We start from the raw sequence: 17,362 nt of genomic DNA, 5'->3' as shown, positions 1-17,362 counted from the left end.
CTTCTTTTTGGTCAGTGTAGCCAAATATATATATTTCTGAGGCTTGTGGAATCTGCTTGGATAATGTTCGAAACGGGACATCGACAGGGCATGCCAGTAATACTATCCCTAGTGTGACCCTCAGATTGTTTTTTTCCGCCATTGTGAGTGGTCGCATTAAACAGAGTTCAATTTCGGCTAACGCCATTTGCTTATCAAAGTTTAAAATATAGATACTCTTTCTGTCCTTTTTCACCGGACACCGTGCTCTCGACACAGTGAAGAATCAAGACAACCATCGGACGAAGTCAACTTTGGACGGATCCCTTTTGGCCTTGAAAGGCCCAACCGGCCTAGGCCCTTACAGTAGGGACAGTGGGGGGCGGTCATTATACAATGTATTTTCCCACCCCTTCCCTTTATCACCTGGCTGCCTTCCCCAGATATGGATAAGACACCCTTCAAATTCTGCCCATCCTGTAATAGAAAGTTTCAGTAGATCGATAAACACAGAGTTTGTAACCTGTGTCTAAATCGTGACCATGACGAAGGGCACTGCCGAGCTTGTAAGCTCTTTCGACCCAAGACCCTTAAAGATCGCAGAACGAAACACTGGGCCCATCACGCCATGCAGGCCGAGGCCGCCATGGACGTGGAGGGAACCTGCAGTGACGCCGCCTTTTCGGATGGCAAGGGTGACCAGGAACAGTCACGGTCCCTAGTGCTAGCCCCTGACCCCGGGAGACAGGCCGGTGGCTCTGTTGTGGGGACTACACACGGCGGCAAGAGCACTCCATCTTCCCACACTAAACACACAACCCGCGGCAATGTGTCGGTTCTGCCAGACAAACGCAGAGATTCGGCGTCTAGGGGCCGATCAGTGGATTCCCTGTCCTCTGGGCACTCCAAGTCATGGTCGCCTCATGACAGGCCCCATAAAAAAAAGACACCACCCATAAAACTTCAACCGAACATCGGCAGACGCGGCGGAGGTCCTTTCTGGTGCCAAAACTCAACACGTTTCGTCAAAACCAGTAGGGCAGTCTAAAGATTCAGGGTTAACACACCTGATAAAGAATTCATGTCCCAGAAACACTTATTAGAGTTTATAATTCCAAAAAAAATCTTCCTCTAAGAGCCCAAATCATAGAGACAAGTCCCAGAAAAACAAGACCCAAAAGGAAAGGTCTCAAAGGGTGGAGGACACTGTAACTCCCCCACATGAGGAGGGGGAGCATGTCCCACAAGAGGAGGGGGAGGGCCAATTAAGTGAGGCCCTACATAATAAAGACCTAGCTACACCCCACACACCTGCTTTACCTTACCCTGGGGTCACCCCCAGCTCAGCCAAATGGTCAGCAGAAGACACAAATAGAGTTATGTCTAGAATGTCTTTCTCTGCAGATCTCTTTGAAAAGAACCCTAATGCCTTAGAAAGTTTACAAAATACACCACCAACTGAGCAGGCCTCAAGATCTCAGCCCCAGTCTTTATCCCATCCTCCAGCAAAGAGGTCTCGCACTGCAGACCGTCTTGACATTAACGCTGACACAGAAGGGGATTAGGAGGAGGATCAATATTATGATGAGGATAATAATGACAGACTATACTATACACTCTCCAGTTCCACAAGACTCCCCTTGACCTGATTCCCCAGTGGATAATCGGCCTGTATTTAATGACCTCTTAATGAAAGCAGCTGAGCATTTCGGGATTGAGACTCAAGAATCTCAGCAGGACAAGGATTTTGTCGTGGCACCTCCCACCCGAAGCTGCCACCCAGTTCATACCTATTTTAAAGTCAGTTCAAATGAGGATCCAACCCTCACTTGAAACGCCCAATCAAACCAGGGCAGTCAATCCTCAAATAGAGAAACTATTCCGCCCGGCACTGTCTGATCCCTTATATATCAGAGGACAGCTTAGGCCGGACTCACTAGTCGTCACAAATACCCGGAAGAGGACTGGTACACCTTTGGCCTATTCGGAAGCTCCCCCAGACAAGGAGAGCAAGAAGCTATACACCATGGGTAGGAAGGTGGCAATTTAGGCAGCATTTCAACCTAGGATCGCCAACAATTTCACACTGTTGGATAGCTATGACTGCAATAAATTGGATGAGATTACGACCCTTGTTGACTCTGCTACAGAGCCTCTAAAGACTAAACTTGCCCTTGTAGCAGCTGAAGGCAAAGCTACTGCCAGCAGTCTGTTAAAAAACAACCTTGACGCCGCAGACAATGCCGGACACATAATTGCAAAAGGAACCATTCTCAAGCGTCATGCTTGGCTTCGCCAATCCAGTTTTAAGCTGGAGACACAGGCAACGTTGCTCAACATGCCAGTGGAACCAAATGTACTATTCGGCAAAGCGGTGGAGGATGCTCTAAAGTCAGCCAAAGAAGAGTATGATGCTCTCAAATCCCTTGACCAACTTACCAATCAACAAACTGGGCAAAGAGGCGGAAACAATTTTCGACATTTTTGCGGACAAAATTCCCAAAGAGGCTCTGGTTATGGACAAAACCAGAATGCGTCATGGAACACCAACCAGGGTCAAGCGTCCCAAGGCTATCCAAGAGGGCAGCGCAGGTCCCGCGGCAGGGGGAGATCAACCACTTCCGGAGGTGGAGGGACACCTCCAAAACAATGACAGCCCGCTATTGGTCCCCTCCCATGCCTCCCCAGTAAGGGGACGGATTTCAAACTTCACCCACGCAGGTGAGGGAATAACCACAGACAAGTGGGTGTTATGAACAGCAGCGGGAGGTTATTGCGTGGAGCTCCTAGGAACGCCATAAAACCTCCCTCTGCGCCAAAGGAAAACATCAAGAGAAGAACCACTGATCTTGATAGAAGAGCTCAATGCGCTGCCCCTCAAGAACGCCTTCGAGATTGTTCCATTCAAAGAGGTAAACAAGGGTATTTATTCAACATACTTCCTTGTGTCAAAAAAAGATCTTACCATGCGCCCAGTATTGAACCTGCGCCCTGCAAACACTTATTTAAAGCCACAAATGTTCTGCATGACCACGCTACAAGAAGTAATTTCCTGCTAAATGGGGGGTATTACATGGCAACATTGGATATGAAAGATGCCTATTTTCCTATTTCAATGCTCCCAGCGCACAGAAAACGTGTGCGGTTCAAAGTAGCAAACCAGCACTTCCAATTCAAGGTGCTACCCTTTGGAATAGCATCAGCTCCAAGGGTATTCACCAAGGTACTGGCGTTGGTGGCAGCGCACTTGCCTTGGGAAGCAATCCCAGTGTACCCCTACCTGGACGACTGGCTGATCACAGGAGAGACTCCCCATCTTTGTAAACTAAACACGCAAAGAACCATAAATCTTCTCTTCCAATTGGGCTTCTCGATGAACGAGAAAAAATCGAGTCTTGTACACATCAAAACAGTTCCCAGGAGCTTTATTATTTGTAAGAACCGGCTTAGCTTTCCCATCCATGGAAAGAGTGCAAAACATGCTTCGGCAAATACCCCAGTATCAAGCCGGTCTCCAGATAAGCGTATGCAAAGCAATGCGTTTGCTAGGCATGATAGCATTGTGTATATATCTAGTCCCACGTGCACGTCTGCACATGCGACCAATACAGGAGTGGTTGGCGAAACAGTGGTCTCCGGCAAGTGGTCAATGGGACGATCTAGTGGTCATTTCGCCAACACTATTACAAAGCTTACGCCGTTGGTCGAAAAAATCTGTTAAAGGGAAAACCCTTCCACAATCCGGAAGCGCAAGCGATTGTCAAAACAGACGCGTCCCTCTCCGGGTGGGGGGGCTCATTATTTTCACCACACAGCACATGGTCTGTGGACCCAGGTCACCGCACAGAACCATATCAACCTGCTGGAACTACTAGCAGTACTCAAGGCACTTCAAGCATTCAAAGTGCAACTGACGAACTAGTCGGTTCAGATTCCAACAGACAGCATAACTGCGATGTTCTACATCAACAAACAGGGGTGCACACACTCTCCAAGTCAGTCCAGGTTGGCACAGAAAATATGGAAATGGGCAATCAGACGAGGAATATCCCTATCCTCACAACACGTTCCAGGGGTACTCAACACTCTAGCAGACTCTCTGAGCAGAGATCCCCTGCCGGAGGAACACGCATGGCAACTACACTCAGGCGTCGTAGACCACATCTTCTCTCAATGGGGTTACCCCACAATTGACTTGTTCACTACAGGAGAAAACAAGCAATGCCCAGACTTCGTGTCCAGGTTCGCCCAGCCAGACTCCTGGGGAACGCCCTATGGATGTACTGGTCAGGGAAATTTGCTTACGCTTTCCCCCCGACTCCATTAATGAGCAGGTTAGTGAACAAGAGGCACAGAGAACAGATGACGCTTATCCTACTTGCTCCTAAGAGGGCGAGACAGCCGTGTTATCCACATCTGCACAAACTGGCGGTGTGCGATCCCATCAAACTCCCATACCTAGCTAACCTGTTAACCCAACATGGGGGGGAACAACAGTGCACCCTCTACTACACTCCATGAACTTGACAGCATGGCTCCTGAAGTCATAGAGTTCGGACACCTTAAATTACCACAGCAGTGTATGGATATCCTCAAGGAGGCAAGAAAACCAAACACTAGACCCTGTTATTTCGACAAGTGGAGGAGATTTGTAATTTGGTGCCAGTCTAAACAAATAAACCCCATTGAATGTACTCCTTCACACATTCCCAACTATATGCTCCACTTGTTAGACTCAGGGTTAGTATTCAAGTCTATAAAGGTCCACCTGGCGGCTTTATCAGCTTATACCACCTCTCCGAGTAAGGCATCGTGTTGGAAAATTCCAGTCATTAAGGCATTCTTGGAGGGAGTCAAGAGACTCCACCCTCCTATTTCAAACCCACCACCAGGGTGGGATCTCAATGTAGTACTAGCAAAGCTCATGGGCCCCAATTCGAGCCTATGCATAAATCAAGCTTTAAACACCTGACATACAAGACTGCCTTCTTAGTGGCTATTACTTCCATAAGAAGAGTTATTGAATTGCAGGTATTGTCAGTGCAGGACATTTCTTTATCGTACATAAAGATACGTTGGTTTTACGTGCTCACCCAGGTTCTCCCCTAAATTCATTTCTAAATTCCACGTGAACCAATCTATTGAGCTCTGGCTTTCTTTCAGAGACCAACTAGCTCAGCTGAGGTAAAACTCCACACACTGGATGTGAGGAGGGGCAGTCCTTTACTACGTAAACAAGACCAGACTGCTTAGGAAAACAGATCAACTGTTTGTCTCCGTAGCACCAGGCAGAGAAGGAGACCGCATTTCTAAGAATGCCATCTCCAGATGGATAGTAAGATGTATTCAATTGTGCTATTCATTATCAAACAAGACACTGACTATTACACCAAGAGCGCACTCCACAAGGAGCACTGGAGCTACTCTGGCTTTTATCGCAAATGTCCCATTAGAGAGCATTTGCAAAGCAGCTATGTGAAGCTCAGTACACCCTTTCACTCAGCACTACTGCATTGGCACACGTTCCAAGACAGATACACTGGTGGGACAAGCAGTTCTAAAACATCTATTTGCCTCTACTCCTTCTCATGATGCACCACCTTCTCCTAACACTGCATAGCATGTGATCTAAGCAGATTCCACAAGCCTCAGAAGGGATACATTACTCACCGTAATCGTATTTCTGATGCTTGTATCTGCTTAGATTCACATGCGCCCACCCTTCCTCCCCTGAGAGAAGGTGCATAGATGTTATATGAGCGTTCTGCCTGTATCTGCTTGGATACAACTGCACTCGCACTACACTTCATACAACCTCATGTCAGAACAAAACAATCTGAGGGACCTCGACGTGTGAAGAACCATGGGTACAGTGGACGTCACACTAGGGATAGTATCACTGGCACGCCCTCTTGACGTCCCTTTTCGAGTTTCGAAAACAACAACTGTAATACTCTTCAGCTTCCACTAGATGTCGGACTATGCATAGCATGTGAATCTCAGCAGATACAAGCATCAGAATTAAGATTACGGTGAGTAATGTATCCCATATATACATATTGGCCGGCCCTTGAAGACCTTTTCAACCGTGATGCAAACGGCCGTATACTGGTATTGTTTCATCTTGGACCTTTTTTGAAAGCCATTAAATGCAGTTGTAGTGTTTGTGACTTAGCCAACGTAATGTAGATTCAAACATATTGTACTAAACCAAACGAGTGGCTCCGTTTTACACGTGGCTGGTGTCCTCTTTAAGCTTTATGTGAAAGTATGTATTTAAAGCAAATCACTTTAAAGTAATCATAATGACATCAGTTCAACACCACTGAGTCACCATTTTAGCTAGTAGGCTTGCCTTGCAGTGGTAGCAAGCAAAGAATGGAAAGTTGCACATTGGTCCTGAATACGTTTTTTTAGAAATACTGTTGCATAACATTTTTATTGTAGTTGCTCATTTGTGATTCAAACGACACCAAAGTGTAAAATTATCCAATTTAAGGCATCATATTTGTAAAATCCTTTAATTTCTTGTACTTGGGTATGACAGGTTGTTATTTTTTTATAAATCTATATATATATATATATATATATATATATATATATATATATATCTGAGGCTTGTGGCTCTGCAAAAAATCACATGCTGTGCATGGGCCAGCATCTAGTGGTAGGGGCGGGATATTGCATTCTTGTTTTTGAGTTTCGAAAAAAAGGTACGTTGACAGGGTGTGCATCAAGGTCCACCACGAGTCTCTGGCACTTGTGTTAAGTCCAGAGTGAGTGAGTGAGTTTCACATCTGAACTGTGTTCACCCTGTGTGAAAGGAAATTAGTGAAGCCATAATATGTTCATGGCATCTGGCTGCCTCAGAAGAAGGCAGTCGAAACCCAGGACTAGACCAGGCTGCACACCGTCCCTCCGTTGATTTCAGTGGAACCTCCAGCACATCTATTCATTACTTGTTAAAGACTTGTTATGCTGGACGCTATTTGGATAAATAAGTGCTTTTTAGCCTCACTCACCTGCTCAACTTAATTGCTTTGGGGGGCACTGATCAGTTGTTAAGGCTGCCAGTGCAGGGAGTTTTTCTTCTGTTTAATCTTTCTTGTGTTTTCACTTTGTAATATGCGTTTTAACCATTTTGCTTTTGCTTAGCAACATTTTTGTGACCTTTTATACAGGACAGGCTACTGTCTACAGGCAGGGAACCATGTTTTGCATTTTTCTCAGTGCTCTATCGTTCATCATTGTTTTTCACTACAATAATACCACGTTCAGTGTCATGTATCCAAAATGGCTTCTTCTCGAAGGTACAAGTTTTGTCCTTTTGCCATTTCCCTTTTGACCATCTTCCTGCATTCTCAGGCCTGAAACCCCTCTATAAGTCAAAGCACTGTCGCGGTATCCAGTACAGACCCTTCCCATTGGTGAGCTGTGGTGGCCCCCAGCCTGCATTTTCTATAAGGGGGAGATCTGGAGCCATCCTCAAGGTAGCCCCTTAGACCCAAGATTCTAAAGAAAGAGGATACCACAGAGAAGAGCCAACCGACTGCTGCAGAGGGAACCACCATTACCAAAAGCAGCCACAGGTATCCTCTGACCATTTTCAATGATCAGGGAAGACCTTAGTCAGTGCCTTCTGTCCTGAGACTTGTGGGCCCAACCAGACTCATGTCCTGCACTGCTGTCCTGCCATTAGTGGCCTTTGGAAGTGTCCCAGAAGCATCCTGGGGACAGTTCATCCATCCAAGAAGCAGCAACGCTGCACCAGACAGTCTTACCTTGAAGCCTGGTGCTGGGCAGATCCTTGCCATGTGGCCAAGGAACCTCTTTGTGTGCAGAAGTGTCAGTCACAGTGTGCCAAGATCCGAGCCTGCCTGACTCCGATCAGGGTTACTTTTTAAAATGTATTTAATTGTTTTTTTACATGAGTTACTTTGCCAACTCACCGCGCCTGCAGTAACCTGTGGGCCATCCTTCGTCCTGGAAGTAGCAATCATCCACAGTTGCCTATCCTATCCAGCTTATGATCCTCTGGGACGGTCTGCTTCGGGTGCTCAGAACCAGTGTTAGTCATACCCAAACGCTGCCCACTCAACCCCTAGATCACTACAGCTGGACCAAGCCCATGACTAAGTGGCCCCAGTGATTCTGACTTACCTGGGGGTCCTTATTAGAATCGGAGTTCATGGGCCAAGTCTACACACCTCTTTGGGTGCACCCCCTCATCCCATAGGGATTCATTGGATATGTAGTTCAATACCACGTGCCAAATGTGTTTAGTGGAATCCTGGGGTGCAAATTCCTCCCTGGGACCCCCTCAGTGTGTAGGAATTCTGAAACTCATTTTCAGCTAAAGTGTGCTTTTAATTTGTAAAGAACGAACTTGTTGGCTTTGGCTATTCGTTGTTGAAGGGGCTTCCTTGTGACTCATGAATACTTTTCCAGGTACTACTTAGCTGTGAACTGATATCTTTTAGAATACTGGTAGTTTGTTTCGTGGCTAGAGAATTATTGCTTACGTTTGAAGGCATTTATAATTATAAGGCATTGTGTTTTTACTTGTTTAATCACTTGTTTAATCACTTTTCTCTTCTCTCCAATCTACTTAAACCACGTTGATGTTGCTTTGCAATATTGTGTATAACTCTTTGTAATTATTACACAATGTCCTCTAAGGTAAAGCTGAATTTTGGTGTTTCTGTGGTGCAAACAAATTGTCGTTTTGGAGATAAGCCTTGGAAATAAACCTTCCGCATAGGTACATCATATGCTAGTTGGCATCTGGTGGTTAATCAAATGGTAATAAACAGAGTGGAAAGAGATCACAAACCTGTTACATTACATATTATGTGTTATAGGGACTGTTCTGTAGCTTAAAATTATCACTATAATAGAGACCGGGTCACAACTAGTAATAGGGCCATAATCAAGTGGAACGGCATTGCCTCTCATTCTATAATAGAGACCTGATCTCAACTAGTAATGGGGCCATAATCAAGTGGAACGGCATTGCCTCTCATTCTATAATAAAGACCTGATCTCAACTAGTAATGGGGCCATAATCAAGTGGAACGGCATTGCCTCTCATTCTATAATAGAGACCTGATCACAACTAGTAATGGGGCCATAATCAAGTGGAACGGCATTGCCTCCCATTCTATAATAAGGACCTGATCTCAACTAGTAATGGGGCCATAATCAAGTGGAACGGCATTGCCTCTCATTCTATAATAGAGACCTGTTCACAACTAGTAATGGGGCCATAATCAAGTGGAACGGCATTGCCTCTCATTCTATAATAGAGACCTGATCACAACTAGTAATGGGGCCATAATCAAGTGGAACGGCATTGCCTCTCATTCTATAATAGAGACCTGATCACAACTAGCAATGGGGCCATAATCAAGTGGAACGGCATTGCCTCTCATTCTATAATAGAGACCTGATCACAACTAGTAAAGGGGCCATAATCAAGTGGAACGGCATTGCCTCTCATTCTATAATAGAGACCTGATCACAACTAGTAATGGGGCCATAATGAAGTGGAACGGCATTGCCTCCCATTCTATAATAAAGACCTGATCTCAACTAGTAATGGGGCCATAATGAAGTGGAACAGCATTGCCTCCCATTCTATAATAAAGACCTGATCTCAACTAGTAATGGGGCCATAATCAAGTGGAACGGCATTGCCTCTCATTCTATAATAGAGACCTGATCACAACTAGTAATGGGGCCATAATCAAGTGGAACGGCATTGCCTCCCATTCTATAATAAAGACCTGATCTCAACTAGTAATGGGGCCATAATCAAGTGGAACGGCATTGCCTCTCATTCTATAATAAAGACCTGATCTCAACTAGTAATGTGGCCATAATCAAGTGGAACGGCATTGCCTCTCATTCTATAATAAAGACCTGATCACAACTAGTAATGGGGCCATAATCAAGTGGAACGGCATTGCCTCTCATTCTATAATAAAGACCTGATCACAACTAGTAATGGGGCCATAATCAAGTGGAACGGCATTGCCTCCCTTTTTATAATAAAGACCTGATCACAACTATTAATGGGGCCATAATCAAGTGGAACGGCATTGCCTCTCATTCTATAATAAAGACCTGATCTCAACTAGTAATGGGGCCATAATCAAGTGGAACGGCATTGCCTCTCATTCTATAATAAAGACCTGATCTCAACTAGTAATGGGGCCATAATCAAGTGTAACGGCATTGCCTCTCATTCTATAATAAAGACCTGATCACAACTAGTAATGGGGCCATTATCAAGTGGAACGGCATTGCCTCTCATTCTATAATAAAGACCTGATCACAACTAGTAATGGGGCCATAATCAAGTGGAACGGCATTGCCTCTCATTCTATAATAGAGACCTGATCACAACTAGTAATGGGGCCATAATCAAGTGGAACGGCATTGCCTCCCATTCTATAATAAAGACCTGATCACAACTAGTAATGGGGCTATAATCAAGTGGAACAACATTGCCTCTCATTCTATAATAAAGACCTGATCACAACTAGTAATGGGGCCATAATCAAGTGGAACGGCATTGCCTCTCATTCTATAATAGAGACCTGATCACAACGGATCTATGTGATCACTGCGCCACCCGTAACTGCGAAGGCCGAAAATGCCGACGCCAGTTATGCGCGGCGCAGTGATCATATCGATCACTGTGCCTGCTTCCCCCAGCCAGCATTACCTCTCCCAACCCTCCCAACTCCACTTAACCTTTAGGGCGGCACACTTCTGCGTGTGCCGCCCGCACTCTGCGATCCCTGAAGTGTCAGCTCATCCCACTAACGTGGGATAAAGCTGACGCTGCAGGGTGCTTTTTCTTTCTTTTTTTGTTTTTCTTACGTGTCCTCCGCTTTTACCAAAATGGTAAGCGGGGGACACCCCCCGATGCCCATTACTGCGCCCATGTAGAGCGCGGGACACCCCGACAACCCCCACTCGGCTTGGGCACAGTAAATGTCGCCCTCCTTTTGTGCGCCTCCAAAGTTGCAGTGACTGCGGGGGCGCACAAATGAGGGTGACATTTTGGTACGATACCATCACAATTAGTAATGGGGCCATAATCAAGTGGACGGCATTGCCTCTCATTCTATAATAGAGACTTCATCACAACTAGTAATGGGGCCATAATCAAGTGGAACAGCATTGCCTCTCATTCTATACTAGAGACCTGATCACAATGGATCTATGTGATCACTGCCCTGCCCGTAACTGCAACGGCCGAAAATGCCAACGTCAGTTATGGCGCGGCACAGTGATCATATCGATCACTGTGCCTGCTTCCACCTGCCAGCATTACCTCTCCCAACTCCCCCACCCCACTTGTTTGTATTTATTTTTTTGGTTACACAGTAACCTTTACAAAAAATAAAACAATTTTGACTTTAGTAAAAGGCAAAGTACATATACCACTATTACACAATACATTGAACACATAGCATATATCAACGAAGTAAACATAAAAACACTTCATAAAATTACGTCCAAACATGAAAAAACATGAAGAAAATACAATTCGATGGTGACCCAGTAAGGAACTTTACAAGGTGGTATTCTCATAATCCACAACTTTTCTTTATGAATCGAAGAACGGCAATTTGGAATCTGACACGGTTCCCATGCAACATGTCTAGCCATAAGGCTTTAAAATGAACACATTCGGTGTTTGGTACAAATTCCGAAAAAATCTGATAAGCTCAGCCCTTAGACCAACACATTTGGTCAGAATGTGTTCCAGTGTTTCGACCTGAGCCTCAATTTTACAGAATCTGCAGTGATGGACTATGGTGGAATTAACTGACCTAATATTCAGTACCATTCCTGTCTCCGACACATTGAATCGAAATCTCAAAAAATCCTGCCTCCAAGTTTTCTCAGGAAACTTGATTAAATAAGGTTCAGTAGCACCCTGTTTTTTATTATAAGATACCAATTGACAGTGGAGTTTCTTTCGCAGAACTTCACTGACCGTAGTATTCCAGTCACTATGATGCAGTAAACTGTTAACCTTCATAGGGTTACCAATCAGTAATTCTCGGGACACTCCTATTTTTCAAAGCATTTCCAAAACTTCCAATTCCAGTTCTACCAGAACACCAGATTTGGCATTGCCTTTAATAAGATCCCTACCCATAATTCCATACAGGTTAGTGACCTTACCCACCAACAATTTTCTGTATAGTGCAGCTCTTCTTTTTAAAACATTTTTTTTATTGGTTATTACAAACCTTTAAAATGCAAACATTAAAATTATACAATGAATAAATTCAATAATTCCATAGCCAACACAATCACAAGAAAGCAGGATCGTTCTGCAGATTTCTGAACATTAGAATCGAAGGATATGTGTCTGTGGAGTAAGATTTATCTAGGTCAACTCTATTACAGCACATAGAGAGACGATGACTTTTTCCAGAAAGAAAGTTAGTGCTATTGTTAGCTTCCAATCTGTTTCATCGAACAAAACTTGCCACCAGTCATCTAGTGATAGTCGATCTTGCTTGAATAAAGTGTCCAAAGTGCTTCGTACGTTCCCTAATCAGACTTGGACACAGCATTACCAGATGTTTAAGAGATTCTTCACTGGCGTTGCACAATCTACAGAGTGCCGTAGGAGCAGCAGTATTTGCCCATAGATTTAGGCGCTCTCGAGTCTGAAAGAGGTTCAAATGAAATTTCATGTACAGTTTCCTTCGGTGTTGATCCTGGAACTTTATCAGATAATGTTGAGTTTCATTGAGAGCTCTTTTCTGCATCGGGTGTTTTTCATTAAGTGATGTTTACGACTCTGTTTGCCAGTCAGAATCCAGTCCTGGTTCCAAAGTTTCTTTTTGACAAAATTTGGATTCGTCTGTAGGGTAACTAAATCTGTGCCAAGTTCTGTTAAGATTTTTTCAGAACGCTTGACCCACATTGAAAGGATAGAACAGGTCCTCACTTTGTTAGCTTGACTTAATATCTCGTATTGTAAAGATAGTGAAGCCATTGAGACTTTACGATAGATAGTAAGAGTTTGCCAGCAGACTCTTGCATTAAGAGAGGTCAAGCTGAGTTCAAAGTGAATGCAAGCCGTTGAAGTTCCCTTAGGTAAACAAAGAACACGAGACCAGAACATGTTTTCTAGACTGTCCCAAGTTTCGTACGAGCATCCCAAGGCACATTCCGTGCCGTACATAAGTGCAGGTACGGCTTTTTGTTTATAAAACCGAAGTGCCGGCAAGACTGAAAATTTGCCATATTTTTTGTTAAGCCACGCAGCTTCAATTGCAAGCTTTTTGCACTTCATTTTAAGGTTATTCACCCACAGAGCATCTTTTATATTGGAGTTAAAAAGAGTCCCCAAGTATTTAATTCCAGATGTACATGCCAACATTTTCTCTCCCAAGTACCACTTGAAATTTTGTCTATTTAGACTATTTGAACATCGCAGATTTTGTATTACAATGATCTCAGACTTGGTGGTGTTCACAACCAGAGCATTTTGTTTCATATAGGTTCCAAGTGCGTTTAGACTGTGCTGCAGGCCAATCGGAGTTGAGTCCATCAAAATGAGATTGTCGGCATAAATCATATGGCCAATGTGAAGGCCATTGATTTTGGGAGGAAATTACATCACTTTCTTTAGGCTTAAGTTAACATCTGATATAAAAAGGTTGAAGACTATCGCAGCCAAAGGGCAACCCTGCTTGACCCCACAGAACGTTTGAATGGCAGATGAAAGTCTTCCCTTTTTATCAAGTCTAATACGGATGTTGGTATTAGTATGGGGGTCTTTGATAGCCAAAAATAAACTTGTCGGGCAGTTCCATTTCAGCAACTTAGTCCATAGGATTTGTCTATCAATGCTATCGAAAGCATGTGATAAGTCAATTGAGGCGATGTAAATTTTATCGCCATGCAGCAGAGTGTCCATTTTCAGTAGGTTGATTAACAGGAGATTCAAGCTGCACCCCACTACCTTTGTAAAGCCAGTCTGTCTTGGGTCAATAAGCTTACTGGACAAAATCCACCTCTGCAGATCACGTTGCAAGAATGTTGCATACATTTTCCCCAAGACATCTAATAGAGCAATTGGCCGGTACTGACTTGGGTCAACTCGGATACCTTTTTTAAAAATGGGCACGATAATCGCGCTTTCCCATGAGATTGGTGTTGAAGCAGTGGATGCAATCTTCGTAAAGAGTTGGTAACCGAATTCAGCCCATTCAGCAGGGTTTTGTTTCAGATTGAAATTCGTCAACCCGTCCGGGCCGGGTGATCGGGATGAGCTTAAGTTGGAAATGATGTCGAAGATGTCAGTTTTATCAAAGCTTACATCCCACTGCTTTAGGTCATCGAAAGGCGGGATTTCAAATTCACCCTTTTTGCCATAAAGCTGGGTAACGTGGTCTATCCACATTTCTTCAGAGACCATATTTTCCAACAACGCGTCCCCGGGGGCACTCAAGTTGTTAATGGGGCTCCAAAAGTCTCTGGAGTTTTTATTAGCCAATTTAGCCAACATGAGTTCAGCGTCTTGCTGAGGAAGATACGCTCGATGGGCCTTTAACCAGTTTTTATAGGACTGTTTGATTTTTTTTCTTTAGCCCAAGGTACACGGGGATCGAAAATCTAGAACAGCGCCGAGTCTCCAGTCTCATTTGATGTTTACGTTTCAAAATGTCCAAATCAAAAGAGTGAGTTCGCTGAAAATATTGCAGCTGAGAACCATTGTTAATTTCTTTGTTTTGTTTTAACAGATGTTGGTATTCGATCTGAACAGTTTCAGCTGAGAAGGCTTGAGTAAGGGACCTGACCTCCGAGTCTTCAAGTCACAGGCAAACTCTATTTGATTGGATAGAGATTTTATGGTTCCAATGTACACATGGTTTAGCATCTGCACTAATTGTTAGTTTTAGGAGGTTGTCATCACTTTCAACCTTATCGATGACTCTGAGGGATTGAACCCGAACGTGTAAGTTGTTTGACACATAGAAGTAGTCGAGGTTAGATTTCTGGCTGAACCTTTTCCAGGTGGTCTTTGCAGGAATATCACCATCTGTGCATCCATTCAGCATAGTCATTTCTCTCGCAGACATTTCAGTGATCCAGGCTTGGGTGTCCAGTAAATTACGTGATTTGCTAGTCGGCGACTTAAGTTGAGATTTTATATAGTCGATATTTAAGTCACCGCAAAACAATATATTTGGTGAAAGTTCCCTTTCATTAATGGCATCGATGATCGAAGACACATAATCAATAAATTCAGCTGATCGAAAAGCTTTGTGCTGCCAGTACAGATTGATGATAAATATTGTATTCATTAGTTGACTGGCAGGCGACTCTGATTTAACTGTGACCAGTTGAATATAAGGAGTTAGACTTTTGTCTTCGACAATTTTGTAACCTGAACTTTTTCTGATCATAGTGAGAAGACCCGCCACAGGTCTACCAGATTTTTTTAGGGTGGCAGGGTTAATGGAGATATCAAATTCATCACAAATAGGTGGTTTTGCAAGCCAAGTCTCCTGTAGGCATACAAAATCTAGTCCATCAAGCCAAGAGTATTGGAAAAGATGATTAAATCCACAGGAATTCCAAGACGCTATCCCCAGCAGGATTTCAGAGTGAAAGGTTGAACATTAGCTTTTATGTGACTTAACCAGAGATCTAGCGACCCAGTCCCACTCATTAGGGTTGGTTGTATCCATGATATTGTCGTTTGAGGGGTTACTGGGTTCTTCACCTGAAAAGGTTATTTGGATTTGATCACTCATTGTTTGTACTTTTTGAGGGAAGCGACTGCAGCTTTGGGTCCATTGTTCTTTTCTTCATAGGGTTCATTATTACTTTCAGAGTTTCTGAAGCGCCGGGCTCCACACGAGCACGGTTTAGCTGCTGGAAAACTGGTGACAAGGTTATTTTCGAAGCCAAGAAGGCATCAGATACAGATGTTATTTTTCCATTATACGTGTCATCTTCACGCAAGTCGAAGCCCATCGACAGCAACACAGAAGCAGATTCCAAACGAATATTGCGTACCATTCCAGAATCAATGTGCAGACGCACACCGTCATTTTGAGGCTCTTTGTAAAATTCGACGGTCCTTAAGTCGGTCGTTTCAATTGTTTGTAGAGTTGGTACATAATGGAAAAGACGCAACACATTTGCCCGGTTAAGTGAAAAGCCGTCGTTTGCAGATGATATTTGTTCCAAAATAAGCTGATATTTAGAAGTAGTCTTCTTAAGTATTGAAGGTAACGGCTTACTTTTTGAAAAATGCACGTATTTGTCAGTGCATTCCTGATTGTGAGGATTTGGAACAAAACTTGATTGATCTCCATTTTCCTAGAGGCCACGCAAGGCAGTGTTCATGGATGCTTTGAGTTTTATTGTTGAGCACAGAGCTTTGGTCAGCCAATGTGTCAATGTCAAGAATCTACAAATTTGTCCACCTTTCCCCGAGAGTAAGTGTTTTCGGGCTTTCCTGTTTTGGATTTATTTTCTCGCAGGTAGTTTTCACGGGAACAATGACACACCGACGAGTGCTCTGGATCGTCTCTTTATATGGCACGTCTAATGACGGGCCTTTATATGGAGCAATCGGGAGCTCAACTACTGGACGATTGACAGAAATGTCAACGGGTGAATCCCCTTCCTCTTCATAGTCGTGTGTTGACAGATCTAAAAGATCATCGAAAGGCTCATGCGGTTCTGTAGCTACTTTCCCCGCAACAGAACAAGGAACCTTATTAGCATCCACAGTCAAGTCAACGATTTTCTCCTTATTCAGTGCATCTGAGTTTATGGTGAAACTTACGGTTTTCATGTTTCTTAGAAATTTGCGTGAACCAAGTGTGGCTCGGGACTTCCTCTTGGTAAAGTTCCTTGATTTTTTTGGTTGATTATGTTTCCCAGTCGATTCGTTTAATTTACTTTTATTGTTAAAAATGGGAAACAGTTCTTCCTGACGACCCAAAGAATCCACCGCTTCAGGAATAATTCCAGAAGTTTCTGGTTCTTGGTCAACAACGATCTTGGAGATTGGATTTGAAGAGGAAGGTTCCTGAACATTCAAGTTTGCTCCATTTTCTTTTTGCTTCAAGCTAAGAACTGCTTCAGAAAAGGAGCAGATGTTTGTATCTGGACGGGTTCATCAGCAACACCGATATTGTCGGCAGAGGAACGTGATCCATCATCAGGACTGAGCGTTTCAGCAGATGTAGTTAAATCTGTGGTTAATTCAATACTGGAACTCAGTGTCTACAATGAAGCCCTAGAAGGGCTGTCAGACCTAGAAGGCACACAGTCCGTTAGCAATTTTGCACCACATTTCAAGGTTTGTTGTTGAAGAATGCCT

General features: G+C 43.8%; 1 protein-coding gene across 2 annotated transcripts in view; it reads left to right on the top strand.

Moving 5' to 3' along the window:
* CDC42BPB (CDC42 binding protein kinase beta) overlaps window positions 1-17,362 on the top strand; it is an 867,880-nt gene that overhangs the window by 646,828 nt on the left and 203,690 nt on the right. The window lies entirely within an intron of this gene.

The sequence above is a fragment of the Ambystoma mexicanum genome, chromosome 14 (assembly GCF_040938575.1).
Source record: "Ambystoma mexicanum isolate Mex_15411 chromosome 14, UKY_AmexF1_1, whole genome shotgun sequence".
Classification (NCBI taxonomy): Eukaryota; Metazoa; Chordata; class Amphibia; order Caudata; family Ambystomatidae; genus Ambystoma; species Ambystoma mexicanum.
This window is presented reverse-complemented; position numbering and strand designations above follow the sequence as displayed.